Source organism: Callorhinus ursinus, unplaced genomic scaffold (assembly GCF_003265705.2).
Source record: "Callorhinus ursinus isolate GAN/ISIS: 27379988/994484 unplaced genomic scaffold, GSC_fseal_2.0 scaffold23, whole genome shotgun sequence".
NCBI classification, from domain to species: Eukaryota; Metazoa; Chordata; class Mammalia; order Carnivora; family Otariidae; genus Callorhinus; species Callorhinus ursinus.
Window position 1 is genome coordinate 11518991 of NW_027397085.1, and position 20481 is coordinate 11539471.

The 20481-nt window shown below is 36.4% G+C and overlaps 1 protein-coding gene and 1 pseudogene across 2 annotated transcripts in view; both read left to right on the forward strand.

Moving 5' to 3' along the window:
* The window catches only part of ADAMTS6 (ADAM metallopeptidase with thrombospondin type 1 motif 6), a 305810-nt gene that overhangs the window by 78266 nt on the left and 207063 nt on the right, over positions 1–20481 (forward strand). The window lies entirely within an intron of this gene.
* On the forward strand, positions 1144–1406 carry LOC112839827 (probable protein BRICK1 pseudogene; annotated as a pseudogene).

The following is a 20481-nucleotide window of genomic DNA, read 5'->3' on the forward strand; positions in this document are numbered from 1 at the left end:
TTCTGTTAGCATACAGACATGCTTACTGCTACTAAATGATAAGTATAGTGGAAAACTAAAAATAAATAACTTCTTTACTGGTTTAGGTCATTATTTTTCTTATGTAACAAGAAGTTTAGAGGTAGCCAGCCCAAGGGCAGGTATAGTGGCTTCTGTATTTCCACTGTGCTATACTTAGCATGGTGCTCTCATTCCTCTTTCTTGTTGCGTCAGACCCAATATGGCTGCTTCATTTGCAGGCATTACATTTACTTTCCAGGCAGGAAGAAGAATAAAAGACCTCATTTTTGTTGGGCTTCCTCCTGCTCCCTACAAAAAAGGGAAGTTTGCATGAGGAACTTCTTGCTGTGTCTCATTGTCTAGAATTGTATTACATGCCTCAGAGTATTTTAGTTTTCTAATCACTATAGTAGAAGAAGGCAAGTGTAAGAAGCATTGAAATGGGTATTCATTGACACTGAAACAATAAATGATAAATCATTCAAGACTAATAAATTCTAGGCCAATTGCCTTGACCTTTGCATTCCAAAACCAGTTGTGTTTTGAATAACATCAGGATCCAAAAGAAATCCAGGGGAAGGTACTTGCAAATGACATTTCTGATAAAGGGTTAGTATCCAAAATCTACAAAGAACTTATCAAACTCAACACCCAAAAAAACAAATAATCCAGTTAAGAAATGGGCAGCAGACATGAATGGACACTTTTCAAAAAAAGACATCCGTATGGCTAACAGACACATGAAAAGATGCTCATGATCAAGGAAACAAAAATCAAAATTACAATGAGATACCTGTCAAAATGGCTAAAATTAACAACACAGGAAACAACAGGTGTTGGCAAGGATGCAGAGAAAGGGGAACCCTCTTGCACTGTTAGTGGGAATGCAAACTGGGGCAGCCACTCTGTAGAACAGTATGGAGGTTCCTCAAAATAGAACTACCCTATGATCCAGAAATTGCACTAGTAGGTATTTACCCAAAGGATACAAAAATACACATTCTAAGGGGTACATACACCCTGATGTTTATAGCAGCGTTATCAATAATAGCCAAACTATGGAGAGAGGCCAAATGTACATCGACTGATGAATGGTTAAAGAAGATATAGTATATATAGGCCTGTGCAGTGGTTCCTCGTCAGGTGGCAGCCATGGCGGGTCAAGAGGATCCAGTGCAGCAGGAGAGTCACCAGGACTGGGCGAACCGGGAATACATTGAAGTCATCACCAGCAGCATCAAGAAAATCGCAGACTTTCTCAACTCGTTTCATATGTCTTGTCATTCAAGACTTGCAACACTAAACGAGAAACTGACAGCCCTCAAACGGAGAATAGAGTACATTGAAGCACGGGTGACAAAAGGTGAGACCCTCACCTAGAACTACACCATGCTGCTGCTGGGAAGTTGCTTCACAGAATATAGGCCAGTGCGGGAAAGGCCCCAGCAGCCTCAGCTCCTTCCTCTCTCCTTAAGGAGCAACAGGACTTATTCTTGTTTTTCTTTTTTCCAAAAGTGTGGCCTTTGGGCTCTGCCATGTACATCGGTGTGTGATGTGGCATGTGGGAAGACGTCCAGGGGAGCTCTTGGAACCAACATTAGGCATTTTATGCTTTTTTTTTTTTTTAAAGATTTTATTTATTTATTTGAGAGAGAGAGAATGAGAGAGAGCACGAGAGGGAAGAGGGTCAGAGGGAGTAGCAGACTCCCCGCCGAGCAGGGAGCCCGATGTGGGACTCGATCCCGGGACTCCAGGATCATGACCTGAGCCGAAGGCAGTTGCCTAACCAACTGAGCCACCCAGGCGCCCAGGCATTTTATGCTTTAAGTAACATTTTGTAGAACTGTTTGTCAGTGTATTTGGGGCTCTCCAAGCCAAACGCCTGGGACTCTTTGTCAAGGTCCTCCCCACCTCTCTCTCTCTCTCTCGCTCTCTGACTTTCCTTACAGCTCCTGTTGCCTCTGCATTGATTCTATAAGTCTTTGTCTCCTTTCCACCTTTGGTGGGGGGTGGGAGGCAGTCCTGGCTGAGACACTTATGCCCTGGCAAGGTGGCCACCAGAAAATGTTGTTCCTAACCCACCAGTTTCTTGTCCTTTTGGGGAGGTCAAGGCCAGGCCCCCACTTGGCTTGAAGGGACATTTTCAGAATTTTCTTTTTGTCACTTGGGGTGTCTTTGCCTCTCATATTTCCCTAAGAAATTCAACTAAAAATATATAGTATATATATACAATTGAATATTACTCAGCCATCAAAAAAAATGAAATCTTGCCATCTGCAATGACATGGATGGAGCTAGAGTGTATTATGCTAAGTGAAATAAGTCAATCAGAGAAGGACAAATACCATATGATCTCACTCATATGTGGAATTTGAGAAAGGAAACAGATGAACATATGGGAAGGCGGAAAGGAAGAAAAGGAGAGAGGGAAACAAGTCATAGGAGACTCTAAATGATAGAGAACAAACTGAGGGTTGGTGGAGGAAGGTGGGTAGGGGATGGGCTAGGTGGGTGATGGGTGTTAAGGAGGGTACTTGTGATGAGCGCTGGGTGTTGTATGGAAGTGATGAGTCCCTGAATTCTACTCCAGAAACAACCAATGTTGCAGCGTATGTTAACTACCAAAATTTAAAATAAAAAAAAGAAAAAACAGTTTATGTAAGAAAATAAGAAGAAAGTACAGATCAAACAGAAAAACAAAAGAAATCCAGTTATTGGTGAAATGATAGGGTAAATAAGCAAACGGAGTTTCTTTTTAAACATAGACAAATTGATTTCTGATAACCATATTTTCTATACAAAATGTGAAGTTAGAAGAAGGAAGCAAAGCAGACATACTAGGACCAACTCTAAAAAGTTAATGACTTTAAGTCTTTATTAAATATTTCCTTTCTGGGCACCTGGGTGGCTCAGTTGGTTGAGCATCTGACTCTTGGTTTCCACTGAGGTCATGATCTCAATGTCATTAGATTGAGCCCCATGTCGGGCTCTGAGCTCAGAGAGGAGTCTGTTTGAGAGTCTCTCTCCCTCTCCCTGTGCACCTCCCACTCGTGTGCACACACACTCTCTCTGCTGCTGAGATAAATAAATAAATCTTAAAAAAAATTTTCCTTTCAAAATAGCCCTCTAAACATCCTGAATTTCATGACCTTAATGAAGGTAGGTGTTCATCCTTTGGTTGTTTTTTAAAAAATTTTTAAATATTTATTTAAATTTTTAAGATTTATTTATTGAGAGAAAGAGAGAGCATGCAAGCTGGGGGACCCCAGAGGGAGAGAAAGAATCTCCAGCAGACTCCGCCTTAGCTAGGAGCCCTCCTTGGGGCTTGATCTCACGACCCTGAAACCATGACCTGAACAGAAACCAAGAGTGGACACTCAACGAACTGAGCCACCCAGCCTCAGTTTCTTTTAAATAGAAATTCTAAATTGAGAAAGAGAATTTTGTGCAGTAGCATATGATACGGTATGATTGTAAATAGAATTTCACGTGACTGGTTATATATTGAGTCTTGCTTGATTTAAATATGTAATCTTGTTTGATTTATCTACAATAGTTGCAGGTTGGTAGGTTGGTGCCCCAGGAAGCAGGATTAATATGAAGGATGTTTGCTAATGAGAACTTGTGGAATTTATACCTATGGTGGGAGGGAACGAATCAGGATTGGGCCAAAGGAGAAACAGGGCTTTGCAGCAGTCCCAACAGTCGCCTCAGCCAATCCCACGGGAAGGCTATTCGAGCTGTTCCCGTTTATGGTAAGGAGGGTAGATCTTTGTAGTCCTTCATTCACCAGTCATTTGATGTCAGCTGCCCCCCGGAGGGGGTATGATCTGGGGCAAACTGATCCCTTCAACAGAGTAATTCCCAGAGAGGACTGACAGCAGTTGGGGAATAAATTTTTCAGACCTTCAGTTCACTGTTGTGACTGTGAGAAAAATCAGATTTAACTTATAAACTTTAGTATTACCTTATAGTTTTTAGAAATATTACCTACCATAAGTGCAATATCTACTGATAAATGTTCTCATTTAAGGATCTGGAGTTGGACTGTTAAAGGTGACTTAATTCCAATTCAAGATAAAGTGTTATTATCTGTCACCATATAACATTATTACAGTATTATTATTTTTATTTCCAATGCTGTACTTTTCATTCCTGTGATCTATTTATCTTATAACTGGACATCTGCCCCTCTTATTTTCCTCCATCTCTTTCACCTCTCCTCGCAATCCTTTCTCCTCTGGCAGCCCCCAGTTTGTTCTATTTCTGAGCCCATCTCTCTTTGCTTTTGCTGTTGTTCATTTGTTCTTTAGATTCCACACATAAGTGAGTCATGTGGTATTTATCATTCTGTGTCTAACTTATTTCAGTTCATATAATACCCTGTCGGTCCATCCATGTTGTTGAAAATGGCAAGGTCCTATTCCTTTTTTATGACTAATACTCCACTGTATATATATATATACCATATCTTCTTTATCCATTCATCTATCGATGGCTCCCACATCATGGCTAGTGTAAATAATGTTGCAAAAAACAGAGGGTGTGTGTGTACCTTTTTAATTGGTGTTTTTGTTTTGAGTAAATACCCAGTCGTGGAATTACTGGATCATACGACATGTCTATTTTTAATTTCTTGAGGAACCTCAGTACTGTTTTTCACAATCATTGCACCAATTTACATTCCTACCAGAGGTTCGTGAGGTCTTCTGTGGTTCCATACAACCTAGTGTTATTTATTCTGGTTCTGTGAAAAATACTACTGGTATTTTGATAGGAATTACATTGAGTCTGTAGATGGTTGTGGGTAGTATGGACATTTTAATGATATTAATTATTTCAACCTATGAGCATGATGTATCTTTCCATTTGTTTCCGTTTCTTCAGTTTCTTTCATCATTGTCTTATTAAGGTTTTCAGAGTACAGGTCTTTCACCTCCTTGGTTAAATTTATTCCTAGGTGTTCTATTCTTTTTAGTGCAGTTGTAAATGGGATTATTTTCTTAATTTCTCTTTCTGCTACTTCATTATTACTATGTAGAAAAGCACCCAATTTCTGTGTATTTTTTATCCTGCAACTTTACTGAATTCATTTATTTGTACTAATGTCTCACTTCCATGATTATCTTTGTAATATTTTGAAGGACTCTGGTGTCACATATCATTCTCCATTCCCTTGTCTTGGTTCATATATTAACTGGCCTCTAATTAATTAGTTAATTCATTAATCTCTACACCCAATGTGGCGCTTGAACTCATGACCCCAAGATGGAGAATTACATGTTCCTCTGACTGAGCCAGGCAGGTGCTCCGTTAATTGGCCTATATTAAAAGAGTCTCCTCACCCCCACTTCTTTTTCTTGGAATGGAAGCTTAGAAAGAAGAGAATCTGTCTTGGTTGTTTTCTGTGCCTTTTGGATAGACTTCTATAATTTATTTTCTTTCATTTTTTCCCCCTCAAAGTTATCAGAAACAACAGTACTTATAGAATAGAGCAGCTCTACTACTGGACATGGTAGCAGATCAGGGGGTGGGAGGTATCCTCTGGAACTTGTATTGACTGCAAGAACAGCATTTAGTTGTACTGAATTTAGACTTTACTGATTTAACACTTAGAATAACCTGCATTTTAAATCTATGACCAATTTGTGAGAATATGGGATCATTAAGAGGATAGGTTTAGGAGCATGGATTTTGATGGAAGTAGACTATAATGGACATACTAGTTATATAAGAGTCTCACACATCCTATACAGCATAGAGTCTCACACATCTTATATAGCAGAGTTATAGTTTTCAGAGTGTAAGTCCACAAGGCCAAGAAAATCAGTGGTGGTTGAAGCATTTTACTCAGCTGCCTGAGGTGTTATGACTAAATTCTTGGTTCATATACGCTTGGTTTGGATCATTGGTAGATTTGGTAGAATTTTTATATTAAGTATTTTCTTCTCTCTTTCACTTTTTCTCCTTCCTTTTTGACTATTTTAAGACATAATCAGAATGAAAGGATAGAGATGTTACTTATATAAGGCCTGCCAAGCATTTTACCATTACCATTAGTAAGTTAATTGATGTAGGGTTCTTAGAATAATAATTCTCACTTCTACCTTTATGTAATACTAAATGTTTTGCATCCCTTTGTCTCTTAGGAGATTGCATTTACCAGGTTAGCTGTATTTTTTTCAGGTTTGTTTTAGAAGTAAGTTCATCTGAGATCTGATAAAATGATTGGGTTTAAACCTGGAACAAATGGATTTTTGTTTTTTAAGTTTAGTTGATCACTTTGTGCCTATGGCATTAAAAGCGATGTTTTGGGTTTTATTTGATGACTATAAAATTCAAAAACAGAACCAGAAATCTGCTAACAATTGATTATATAGGAATGCTCATTCCCTGAAACTATAAATGTATAATATGAAATCTCTAAACTGCTAAAAATCTGTACCTAAGTGAAACAATTAGCAGGCAAAGACACTGTTGTGTGTTATAATCTAACAACCTTTATTTTACCTTGTAGAAAGAAATTACATCACATGCTTCTCTAGTTCATATATGAGCTATTTTTTTAAAAGATTTTATTTATTTCTTTGAGAGAGAGTACGAGCACAAGCGGGGAGGAGGGGCAGTGGGAGAGGGAGAAGCAGACCCCTCGCCGAGCAGGGAGCCTGATGTGGGGCTCCATCTCAGGATCCCAGTATCATGACCTGAGCTGAAGCCAGACGCTTAGCCGACTGAGCCACCCAGGCGCCCCTGAGCAAATTTTATTTTAAAAAAATAACCCATCTGAAAAAAGACACCCTAAATATGGTCCTTTAAACAAATGAACCCTTAGAAATTCTGTTCCAAATAATTTAACATTGCTGTGTTCAGTTAATATTGAGAAGACGTTTCCATTAAAGATTTATGTATTTGCAAAATAATGTTTACATACTGGGTTTCAGCTTATAGAGCACTTTGGCATATTTTCTGGTAATTATCATAATAATTCTATGAAATGGTTGAGACAATTATATTATTGTCCCTAACCTGTAGACGAGTGATCTGAGGCATATAAGTAACAAATGGTAGATCTTCTCACTCCTGTGAGTGGTCTTTCTACTACATAGAGTATTTATCATGAGTGATCAGTTTTTTGATTTCAGTAGAAGTTAAGTAGAATTTTTCTCTGTCTCTGCCTTAAGCAAGCAAAATCCCTTTTTGAAAGGCAGGAATAGGTGTTGTAGGTTAGATATAAGAGTGCAGATCTTTATCAGGCTGGCAAGAACTATAAATTGGTAAGGTGATCTGATCTGGGCAGCATATCTACAATAAGTAGACTATATCATTAAATAAGTCCAGGTTTCATAAGCAGAACTTAACAAGAAAGCAAGAAAGCTTTACTGATGATGGCAATACCAGGGCTAAATTTCAGAACTCCGGGGAGCATACCCTCATTGTATTCTCTATGAATGTTATCCTCTGGAGTTGTGCAATATGGTGGTACTTTATGATATATTAAGAATACTAAAAGAGAGCAGTTATTCAGTGAAGAATCTCTGAAGACTGAGGCCTTTTATTCTGGCTAACTGTGATAATCAGTAAGTCATTTTCCCAGACAGAATCTTTTGGTCTTAAAAGGCTGAGGTCAACTCTCACAGCTGCAGTTTCTCCAGGGAAAAATTGTCCTTATACTTAGCCAAAAGGCTTTCACATCAATATTTGAAGAGAGAGAACCATATCCTACAGTCAAATGGAGGATATCTGTGCCCCTTAACAAACACAGAGAGGTTGGCTTCTTAGATGGTGAACTGTGTTTGGCAAGATGACAGGAGTTCAGAACACCAGACTCCTTATCATATCTTTATGTGATTTTTGCACTTCAGTTTTTCTAAATTCAAAATAGACTATAAAGGTAGCTTGCAGTTGGCTCTGAAAATTTCCAGTTATGGCTTAGATCAAGTTGAAATATCCTGGGATGATTTTTAAATGATTCATAGGTACAAGCTTTTCACAATGTTAACATTTCTATTTGACACAGAAAATCATTCTTTTTGAAGTTGATGATTTATTTTGATTTGAAATTACAAATCCCAAAGATAATTTTCTTACCATGAACATTGTATTGTTTGGCAGGTGGCTTTCCCTAAAGATTACTTAAAAGTCTCTTATCCTTAATTGAATATATTACAGCATAGAAGTCCACTAAGAAATGCTTCCAAAAATTATTTGCGTTTTGTGGATTATGTTTAACCCCCTTTTAGATTTGATGAAAGAAGTCAATAATATTAAAATAAGCTCAAATGCATTTTCAAGATGTTGAAACACTCATTGCCAAAAAGAGGAATAAGTATTGGTCTGAAGTGAAATAAGAATAAACTTTGCATTTTTATACCTGAAAGTATCATTTTTGGGGGAAAAGATAAGGATTTTAAATATTCATATTAATGGTAAAATTTTCTTTTACTTTGCTAATGCTAACTTTAAAATTTGCCAGAATAGCATTATTTGCAGTCTAAGCATAAGGGATATGTAATTTTCCAAGCATGAAAGAGTTTGTTATGATGAGCACTGAGTAATATGTAGAATTATTGAATCACTATGTTATACACTTGAAACTAATATAACACTGTATACTAACTATACTGGAATTAAAATTTAAAAATTGAAAAAAAGAGTTTGGAGCTCTTATTACAACCAGTTGGCCATAGATTAAACCATTTTAGTATTTTGTATTGACTTAAATATAGAAAAATAGTCATACCAGCATTTGAAGCAGTTTATGTTTATATTAGTAACTTATTATAGTATTCTCTATTTTTTTCCAAAAAGATGGAGAATTAGGTATTTCATTTACATGAGAATTATATTTTTATCCATGGTTTAGTATGCATTCGCAGAGCTAGACTACAATTAGTACTTAATATGAAAATTTCTTTGAATATAATTTAATATATGATGAATCAGAAATTCTGGCAGCCTCCGGCATTGACTTGGGTACGTCGGTACGTCTTTATGAAATCCAGATTATACAATACCATGGAAAGATGCTGGTTGTTTTAATTTTACCTTTTGAGTTTTGGATAAACGGGTTTATTATGTATTCCTTCTACATTCTTTGATGCCAAATTTACAGCAAAAAATTATTTTTATTCAGTGATATTTAAAAGCTTCCATTTTAGAAAACTTCTCTACTGAAATAGGATAGCTTTATTTGGTTTTAAAATCACATTCATAAGTGACTTCTCTCCTGGAGTGAAAATTGTAGACTGAGTTCTATTTGTCTCTCCCCCTACCGAAGGCAAAAATCTCTTCTGAAGTCAATAAAAGGTTACCAAGAGAGAAGAGAAACTGTGATTGGAAGAAGTGAGCCTAGTAATTCCTGCTGTTATGGCAACTGTCATCTGAAACAGAGGGAGTACTCTTCAAGCTCTATTTTTCATCATTGAATTAATATAATAAGTATTTATAGAAATGATTTTGAGCTATGTTTACTTTTCTAGATTTATAATTTGGTTTTTAAGGAAACAATCTCAGAATAGTACTTAGCCTTGGATAATTTTTTTTGGATGACAGATAATATTTATTGATAGAATTTTCTCTGGGTTAAAAAAAAACCAATAAAATTAAGTTATTTTATTAATTTTGATTGGTTAATTTATTAAGTTCATTAAGTACTTTTCTGTTCATTTGGAATATTTCATCTGGCTCTCCTGGCAATGCTGTGAAGTTGAGAGCCAGTGTGGGAAGATTATGGCACAGTGTGATGACTTGCTAAAGAGATTATAATTAGTTACTGGTGGCAGCAGAACTAGAACTCAGACGTCCTGACAGGCTAACTTCATGTTCTCCTCAGCCAACCACAGTCCTCTGTTGATCACTATGCAGCCTAAGTTTTAACGTTAGAAAAATGAACTCTTCCAAAAACCTACCAGAATGGTTCCTTCAGGTACACTAGCATTCCTTCGTACAAAGCAGTTTTTTGTTTGAGTGATAAATACAAAATTACCATGGTAAAATAATTTTTACTCAAAAAGATAGAGAATGGAAAGAAGGTGATGCATTGGGTTAAGGCACCAATTTCTAGCCCAACTAACTTAGATCTTTATCCTGGCATGAATTTGGTGGCACCTCCTAGTCCCTCATGGACTTTTTTCCACATCAGACAAAACCACTGAATGGTTTTGTGCAGTCTGGCAGGATTGTTAGTTGCAGTGGTGTAGAAACGGAAACAATTTGGGAGTTGTAGGTTGAAACTGAGGTGCCTGGTTCTATGAAGTGGTATTGGTACTGAACTTTGAGTACCAAATTTATGTATATATTTAAAACAATTTTTTTAAGGTGGATGGTAGTAGCTATTTGAGTGTCTTTGGAATACTGAGACATTCAGCATAATTGTACATCTTATAAAGAGGAATTTTGGGGTAGAATGAGTTGTAAATTCACTGCAAATTTAGAATCCAAACAAAACTCATTTCATGTTTGTATAAACTATTTTAAGCCATCTTGTTCTTACTGAATTTTTTTTTTTCTCTAGCCTGTAGTCTTTGTTTTGAAGGCCAGCTTCCCCTCTTTCATTAAGAGGTTTATATTCATGGGCCAACTGAATTACTTCTAGATGGTCCCAAAAGAGGTTGATGCCACTCTGTTTGGTTGAATACATTATAATCTTTATCTGCAAATCATCACTGAGGATCCACAGAATTCACTAAGTTCTTAGAAGAGCTTACATGGTAGAGAGAAGATATGATGACACGTAGCAGAAGCTCACTTTAAAGGGGCATTAGATCAGCAGAAGTAAACAATTAAAAAATATAAAATGTCTTATGAAAGAGATATATCATTAATGGTGTATTTTTAGCAACTTTTATATATGAAATAAGTAAATTTGGAATTGTTTCAAGGTCATATTCTCTTCCCACTCTGAACTCTAATAACATTCGCTATCTTTCTTTTTTTTTTTTTTTTAAAGATTTTATTTATTTATTTGAGAGAGAGAGAGAATGAGAGATAGAGAGCACGAGAGGGAAGAGGGTCAGAGGGAGAAGCAGACTCCCTGCCGAGCAGGGAGCCCGATGTGGGACTCGATCCCGGGACTCCAGGATCGTGACCTGAGCCGAAGGCAGTCGCTTAACCAACTGAGCCACCCAGGCGCCCCATTCGCTATCTTTCTTAGGTCTCTGGGTTAAAGGACTAGATCACAGTGCTTTGTAATGATAAACTCTCGGTGTGTGTGAATAAAATAAGGAAACTGCTTCTGAGTTACAAATGTATTGCCTTAAAATCTGCAATTTCATTAACTTTTTTACAAAGTCATCTTGTCTAATTTCTGCTCAAGTAATTGTGACACATGGATTAGTTTTATACATAGTTTTGAATTCAGTAAATTCTATTAATTATGCTTTTTTATTTAACACTCTCCTCTTCTACCTTCACCCCTACCACACTCCATAGCAAACTCTATGCCAAACCTAGTTAGTGAATCCTAATCTGCATTAGAGGCTATTTCATTAATAATCTTAGTACTCCTGGAGAGTATGTGATATCTTCATTTAAAATATAAAGCTAGGGGCGCCTGGGTGGCTCAGTCCATTAAGCGTCTGCTTTCGGCTCAGGTCATGATCTCAGTCAGGGTCCTGGGATCAAGCCCCACGAGCCCCATGTTGGGCTCCCTGCTGAACAGGCGGTCTGCCTCTCCCTCTCCTTCTGCCTCTCCCCACTGCTTTTGCACACTCTCCCTCTCTCTCTCTCTCAAATGAATAAATATAATCTTTAAAAAAAAAATAGGAGCGCCTGGGCGGCTCAGTCGGTTAAGCCTCTGCCTTCAGCTCAGGTCATGATCTCAAGGTCCTGGGACTGAGCCCCTGTCTGGCTCCCTGCTCAGCATGGGAGTCTGCTTCTTCTTCTCCCTCTGCCCCTCCCCCTCTCGTTCTCTTTGTCTCAAATAAGTCAATAAAATCATTAAACAAAAATAAATAAAATAAAATATGAAGCTAAATTCATATTTAGGGGCACCATATTAGGGGCATCTGGCTGGCTCAGCCAGTAGAGCATGTGACTCTTGATCTTGGGTTTGTGAGTTCAAGCCCCATGTTGGGTGTAGAGCTTACTTAAAAAAGTATAAAGCTAAATAAAAGTGAGTTGAGACATGGAAGGAGAGGAGATATAGAAAGCTGAGCACCTTCAATGTTCATTCTCCAAAGCACACAATTTTAACATACCCTAAAACTTCAGGGAGCAGCTGCATCAATATTTGGTTGGAACTTAAAATCCTTAATAAATTCCAACTTCCCAGCAAGATAGAGGTTGAGCAAGTGATAAATGTTATTATGGTGTCATTGGCTTGAATTAATTTGTAGAGAGGATCCTTGGAAGTGATAAAAATGCATATAAATAAAAGATATTAAATGCTAAACAAGAAAAGTGCAAAATATTGTCCCTAGGACAAGAACTGAAAAGCATGGGTCTTTAGGGCTAACCAGCTGCTCTCTGGGTCTGGGAGGTGGGGTCCTATTGTTTGGTTGTTCCTTTCATATTGCATGCCTTCCATTCTTATGGAATATGCTTTTGAAATAAACAAGAGGGAAAGAATAGCAGTCCTCATTTGACATAATTGTAGAGAGGTTCAATGACACGTCACAACCAAGAACAGAATGCAGTTCTCCTATTGGCTGAGATCAGTGTTCTTTTGAGGATAGCTAGTTAGCAAGACGTCAACAGAAATGTTTTATTTTCAAGATAGAATATTTGCAACAGAGGGGGGATGGGAAATGTTTGCAACAGAATGTTTTAGTGGATTATTATTAACAATGTCTGTGTCTTGCTCTCTATTTGTGTGTCTGTCTTGTGATTCCTTGTATTTTTCTGGCGGTGAAGCTTGCAAAATAATTATCATTTTAATGAGTTGGATGTATGAAATAAATGGACAAAATCTTGAAATAATTTTTTAAAGTGTATGTGCTGCTGAAGCAAGCACGAAATCATGTGAACTTTTACTCATTTAAATCTAAGCTAAAAATATGTCTATTAAAGGTAGGAGCCATGGTACTAAGAAAAAAACTCCTAACGTGAATGGTTTCTTAGCCTCACTTTATTATGATGTGTGTGTTTGTGTTTGAGCTAGGAGCTAGGAATGGACACATGAAATTAGGAGGTGAAGGAAGCACTTTGTAAAATAAACAGAATTAAAATATATAATCCAAGTTTATGACAGCATCTCATACCTGAAGAGTGTGTATTATTAGTTTTATTATACATGTTCCTAGTCCCATTATAATACTGATACAAACTCCAAAAATTTAATTAAAATGAAACTGATCATGTTAATGAAATTAAAACAGCATCTTGGCCATGCTTTAGAGAAGGTGTTTGAATTCCCTTGTTTACTCTTTCTTTGTCTTACTCTTTCTCATCAGCAGAGTAAATATAATTCTATTTGTCCAAGGTGGCTTTGTGTCTTATCTCTTAAGTGGTCACTATTTTAAAATCTAAGTGGGTAAGTGCCATGACAAGCTAAGGTGGATTTAGGGAAGGTATTTGATTTGAGCGGGAAAGGCTATTTTTACTTTAGTCAATTTTTTTTTCTTGGTTCAATAATGCCAAATGTTGGTGTCACGGTTCAAATTCCCTTTTGCCATAATGATTCCTTGGTGAGAGTAGAATCGTGTCCTGTGTACCACAGGAACCGAGTAAGTTGATAGTGGAAGTTGAACTCCTAGGTGAAGACAAACTTTTTAACTATTTTGTTATTTTGAGGGTCATTCTGAATTTGACAGCCTTGCTCTTTGTGTCTAAAAAAAAGCCTCTACCTTGGATTACTGCCTTGTCTTTGTACAGTTTTAACATATCACTGTCATCATGTTTTTTTTTTTTTTTTACGATTTTATTTATTTATTTGACAGAGACAGCGAGAGAGGGAACACAAGCAGGGGTGAGTGGGAGAGGGAGAAGCAGGCTCCCTGCTGCGCAGGGAGCCCGATGCGTTGAGGGGCTCAATCCCGGAACTCTGGGGTCATGACCTGAGCCCAAGGCAGACGCTTAACGAGCTTAACAACTGAGCCACCCAGGCGCCCCTGTCATCTTGTCTTTTAACTATTCATGCAGTGATTCATTTTCATAGTATATTCATATTGATGCTTACATCATTGTGATGATTTTGTGACAGAACATCCTCACATTACCTTACTACAAACCTTTGTATTACGGTAAGTCCACAAGAGGGGCCATCAGGATTTTTGCTCAAAAATTTTTTTTTAGTCTTTGAAATAATGTAAGTGGCAAGGAAGAATATGAATAAATTAGGAGAAATACTAGATCTGGCCAACAAGCAGCAAGAGCACTTTGGGGATTTCTAATTTGATTTATAACTAGTGCTCAGGAAACAAAAAAAAATGGTGTTTTTTTGGAAGAATGGTTGAGGATTTTGTAAATTGGCAGATGGAGAAAAATTACCAGCCAAATAGGCCTTCATACTTGCCACAAAATCTTTCCTGACACTTCATTTATCTTAACTACATTGGGGCTAGTGAGTTTTTAGGTTGGCAACCTCCAAGGAAACCTTGTTGAAGATTTAGAATAAATTGCAAAGTAGTTCCCAGTTTGCTATTAGCTACATTATAATGCTACAAAAATCATCTTTCAGTGTCTATTTTGTGAACTAAATTAAGTGAGAATCTATAAGAATAGGATATTATTACTTACTTTATAATATTTAGTAAAAGAGTTATTGTCATTTCTAAATTATGCAATTTACTGATGTAAAATTTAGAATTTGTATTTAAGTTATAATAAAGAGATGAAAGAAAAAGAAGTTACTAGTATTATCAAACATAATTGCAAAAAACTAATTTCCATTAACCACTGAATGAGACTAACTTAATCAATTAGTTTACACTTATTTATTCCTATTAAGAGCAACACTAATTAAAATACCAGTAACATTTATTAAGCACTTACTGTGCTAATATGCACAGTATATATGCAATACCCAAGTTTATCCACAAAGCAATTAGGAGCTATAGTTATTATTATTTTTTCCCATTGTATAGATGAGAAAACATGTTATACAAGTAGATGTACATATAAAAATATGAAGGAATATATAGTTAATAATTGATGTGCAGGTGAAGCTCAAAAAGAGAGATCAACTGAAGAATCAGCAGAAAATAATTCCTGGATAAGGTGAATCTTGGATATGTCTTATGTGTATAGGAAGATGATAGAATAGATAAGGGGAAAGAAAATTAGAACGTGTATGGAAGAAGCCACAAACATTGCATTTGAGACCAGTCCAAAAAGAACAATGAGTTTGTATACCTTAGTCATAAGTGGCATACAGTTTCTTAATTGTCTCACAAATAGGGGTAAAATGTTTTCATCAAAGTTTAGAATCCTTAAATAGTTCCTAGTATATTGCACATACTCAAAAGAATTTTGGTAGAATGCCTAACATACATAAGAAATCTTAAACAATTTGTAAGTGTATTAGTTGAATAAAATTAAATATTTAGTAGCTTAATTTTTTCTATTAGATGTTTCACAAAGAGTAAATTAACATTATTTAGATACTTATTACTTTTAGAATTTAATAATCTATTGGGAGGAAAGGTTTACATACTCTTTGATAGAGTAGTTTGGTTTTTTGGTACACATTTGTGCTATAGTATCAATATTCACTAAAATTCACACTACCCAAATTTGTCGTAGGGACAGTAATTCCCTTCTATTTTCCAAAGAAATAGAAACCTTGTGTGTCTTATTCATTGCTCTATTCGCAGAACCCAGTACAGTGCCTAGCACAGGGGAGGTTCTCATTAATTATCTGTTGAATAAATGAATGAATACACAAATATGAAGAATTTGTAACATCACAGTTTTTAATCTGAGGATATTTAAGCATTTTCCAATTGTGAATCATTGGAAATCATTGGAATATCACAGTCATTTTTATTTAGGAATTACAGAATAGTGAGAGTTCATGTTTACCCAATGCTCTATAGTGATTCAGTGCTGGAGACAAGAATCTTCAAATTTTCTGCCTTTCAAGAGTAAACGTTTTCTGTGTGTCATTTTTAACAAATGATAAATCACTGTTTTTCAAAATGGGTGAGTTTAAAATCTCACCCTGTGTCCCTGCTTACTAGCCATATGGTCTTTGGTAAATTATTTGACTTCTGTAAATCTCAGTTTGCACAATCTTTGAATGAAAATAATACCTTTTCACTTTCTACACTGTGCAGGTTGTTGTGAAGTCTGAAGAGACAATTCCTATGGGAACTATTAACACTTTGCACAAATAACATATATTTTGAGTTATTTCTTTACTACTAACAGTGTTTTAGGCTAACACATACTTTGTAGGTAACAACATAATGTTAAGCTTGCTATTACTATAGGACTGATTATGGAATGCAGGGATGTACTAGTAAGGTAAGTTTCACTCAGTCATATGAAGATATAGGGAAGAATCATATGGTAGAAATAAGCCTTGCATATTTGGGGAAGAATGTAGGTTGGTGTGTGCCGTTAGTTCGTAGTGAATGAGAAGGAACGTAGTACTGAGAGGCAACGACCGATCATTTAGAGCCATATAGGCAATGATGAGTAGTTTGGATTGTTTGAGTACGATATCATTAGGCTAATTTGAAATACAATATTCTTCAGTTGAGGGTAACAGTGTTACTCTACTTTGTAACTAGAAGAAAAATCAAGATAAGAGATCTTAAGTTTCATATATACACGAGTGGCATATGAGAGAATGGCAATTATATATATGCTTGGAGGTTTCTCGCACATTTTGTAGGCTAAAAAACCCTGCATTAATGGCTCCCTATGATTATTGAATGTCATATTAAAATTTATTTGTATTTTTGTTGTCTAATCTATTCTAAATTTCTTGTGGCCATGAATTGTGTTTTAATCAGTCTTGAGTATAAAAGAACTTTTATTAAGTTTTTTTAATTCCAGAATAGTTAACATATAGTGTTATATTAGTTTCAGGTGTGCTATATGGTGATTCGGCACTTCTATACATTACTCAGTGCTCATCATGATTAAGTGTATAGAACAGGATTTTTTTGTTAATTTTTCTAACACTAAAATAATGTATTGGGCGCCTGGGTGGCTCAGATGGTTAAGCGTCTGCCTTCAGCTCAGGTCATGATCCTGGAGTCCTGGGATCGAGTCCCGCGTCAGGCTCCCTGCTCCTTGGGCGCCTGCTTCTCCCTCTGCCTCTCTCTCTCTCTCTGTCTCTCATGAATAAATAAATAAAATCTTTAAAAAAAATAATGTATTATTATGGTAATAAGCCACAGTCTCTTGACCCATCCCTTCCCAGCTGTTACTTCTGGGAGTTAGTGCTCTGTCTCTAAATAATATGATTTTACCATAACTTTTTTTTCCTCATGCCTTTTTTAAAAAATTTTTTATTGTTGTTAATCACCATACATTACATCATTAGGGTTTTTTTTTTAATTTTTTATTGTTATGTTAATCACCATACATTACATCATTAGTTTTTGATGTAGTGTTCCATGACTCATTGTTTGTGCATAACACCCAGTGCTCCATGCAGAACGTGCTCTCTTTAATACCCATCACCAGGCTAACCCATCCTTACCCCCCTCCCCTCTAGAACCCTCAGTTTTTTTCTCAGAGTCCATAGTCTCTCATGGTTCATCTCCCCCTCCGATTTCCCCCCCTTCATTCTTCCTCTCCTGCTATCTTCTTCTTTTTTTTTCTTAACATATAATGTATTATTTGTTTCAGAGGTACAGATCTGTGATTGAACATTCTTGCACAATTCACAGCACTCACCATAGCACATACCCTCCCCAGTGTCTATCACCCAGCCACCCCATCCCTCCCACCCCCCCCACCTCACTCCAGCAACTCTACCATAACTTTTTGATTTGTCAGTTTTAGACATTCTCTTTTATTTGCTTCTCTTATGGATAATAATTTTACTGATTTATTTTTTTAAGGTTTTATTTATTTATTTGTGAGAGAGAGAGCACAAGCAGGGGGATCAGCAGGCAGAGGGAGAAGTAAGCTTGCTGCTGAGCAGGGAGCCTGGTGTGGGACTCGATCCCAGGACCTGGGATCATGACCCGAGCTGAAGGCAGATGCTTAACCAACTGAGCGACCCAGGAGTCCCAATTTTACTGATTTAAACCACTGACTGTACACTCATCTTCCTAATACATTTAATCATTTTTAATTCTTTTGTTTACCATTTTAATTTTAAACAGTAATTTAACCTTTGTTTCTTGTTTTGTCACTTATAAATGCCTTTTGCTTCTATACTTTGTAGGGTACAGTGTTAGTGCTCACTAGATATTTTTACAAGTTTGGAACAGCTTTGTTCAGATGGAGCATAGAACACCGTGATTACTTTTCTTCTTAATGGCAATTAAAGTGATCCTTGTCTTATATCTCTTAAGTGCATTTGCTCTTGCAACTCTCTTGCATTTTCTCTATGTAATTCATGTCTGTGATAGCAATAGATGACTTGATGGATTTTATCTGGCTATCTATGCTTCCATGTTAGTAGGTTTTTAAAATGTCTAGCTCCTACGCAGTAGAAACCCAGGTCAGTTTAATTTTTTTTGTTATTTTATCTGGCATAGCTCCACATGCAATAAGGTCATTACAAAAGTGCCTTTTAAAAATATTTATCAGTAAACGTATTCAAATAACTCTTGTTCAGTTAATGACAGAATAGAAGGCCTTGCATGGCATGGTAACCCAAATAGTTATAATATGTTTTGATCCTACAAGCTTTTCATTATTTCCTGTAAAAGAAACTCATCAATATATTGGGAAATTATAATTTTAAAGTCTCGGGGCACCTGGGTGGCACAGTCAGTTAAGCATCTGACTTCGGCCCAGGTCATGATCTCAGGGTCCTGGGATCGAGTCCCGCATCAGGCTCCCTGCTCAGTGGGGAGTCTGCTTCTCCCTTTCCCTTTGCCCCTCCCTTTGCTCATCCTCGCTCTCTGTCTCCAAATAAACAAATAAAATCTTAAAAAAAAATTTTAAAGTCTCTGAGACTTTATGAAGTTATGGAAGCATTTTGGTTTTTCACACCTTCTACTATCTAGTCTCTGAGGCAGTTAGTGTTGGGCTGGGACCTGAAGGTGAGGGAACAAATGTAACAAGGTCTACACAAGCATAGTTTGGTCAGAGGATGATGAATTCTGGCACTCAAGTTTTTTGAACACTTAAACTCCTCTTGTAGACAGGTAATGATTAGATGTTGTAACATTCTTAATAAATTACTAGCAGTTGCAATTAGAAATGGGGTAAGAGGCATCAATGCCTTATATCATTATAGATAGTGTTAGACTAAACTTAGCAAACTGGAATATTGAATAGAAACTAGGATAATGAAATGTAGCTGGGGACAAATACAAAGCATTATGGTTGGAGAGGAAAAATAGCATAAAATCCAGAGAATGGATAACTGTAAGTCAAGTTGGAAACCCCCTTAGTAGTAAAGGAATAACAAGATTAGTGTAAGTTAACAATGTAGTGTTGTTGTGAAAGCAAACACAATGCAAGGTCACATAAATAAGAATTAAGAACGCAGGAAACTTGAGGTTATTTTCCCGTAGTTCTTGCCACTGGTCAGGCTCTTATGAGAGCATTGTTTCTAGTTCTGGGCTCTACCACTAAGGAAGGACGTGGAGAACTTGGAGAAAGTTCAGAGGAGGACCACAAAGATGATTAAAGGGTTGAAAGAGAAACCTAAAAGAAAAATTTTTAAGTAGCAGGGATTATTATTATTCCAGAGAAGAGAAGATTTAGAGGTATTTAACTTATGCATAAAGGATGGAGACCAGATGTTCTCAATCTTCACTGAAGGTCAAACAAAAAGAAATCAATTTAACCTGCAGCATGAAGGATTTGGATTAAATATGAGCTGAATTTTACATTTAGAAAGTTAGAATAAGTGACTATGGGACATATGAATTTTTTTGTTACACTGTAGATCCTTACTGATAACATCAAACTGCTTACAGGGCATTTGAAGTATTTATTGTTCTAATAGCTCATTAGGTAAACCTGCATTTTTTCATTTTTTTTTTCCTGACTGAGGAAAATCAACAGTTCATCAAGAAATTCTGACTTTATGATCAACCCTTATGGCAAATGTGTCCAGTGGACTTGACAGCGGTAATGTAATTTGAGTTATACTCAGTTCTGTTAATAAGACAGTGTAGTTTGATGTTTCATTAAATCAGAAGGATAGTCAATATGACCTCTTTCCCTACTTTCTTGTTACTATGCCATGCATTAGAAGATAGAGGACAGCTGTTGCTTATTAACTGGTTTGAAGGTAAAGATCAATAAAAATAGAAGTGATCATATTTAAGTTTTAAATATATTTATATTTTAGATTTTAACTCATATACATATGTACAGAAGATAAAGTACTGTGGTGGTGTTTTTTCTGGGAGTAACCCTTTCATATGCATTTTTAAAATGCAGTCAAGCTTTCCAAAT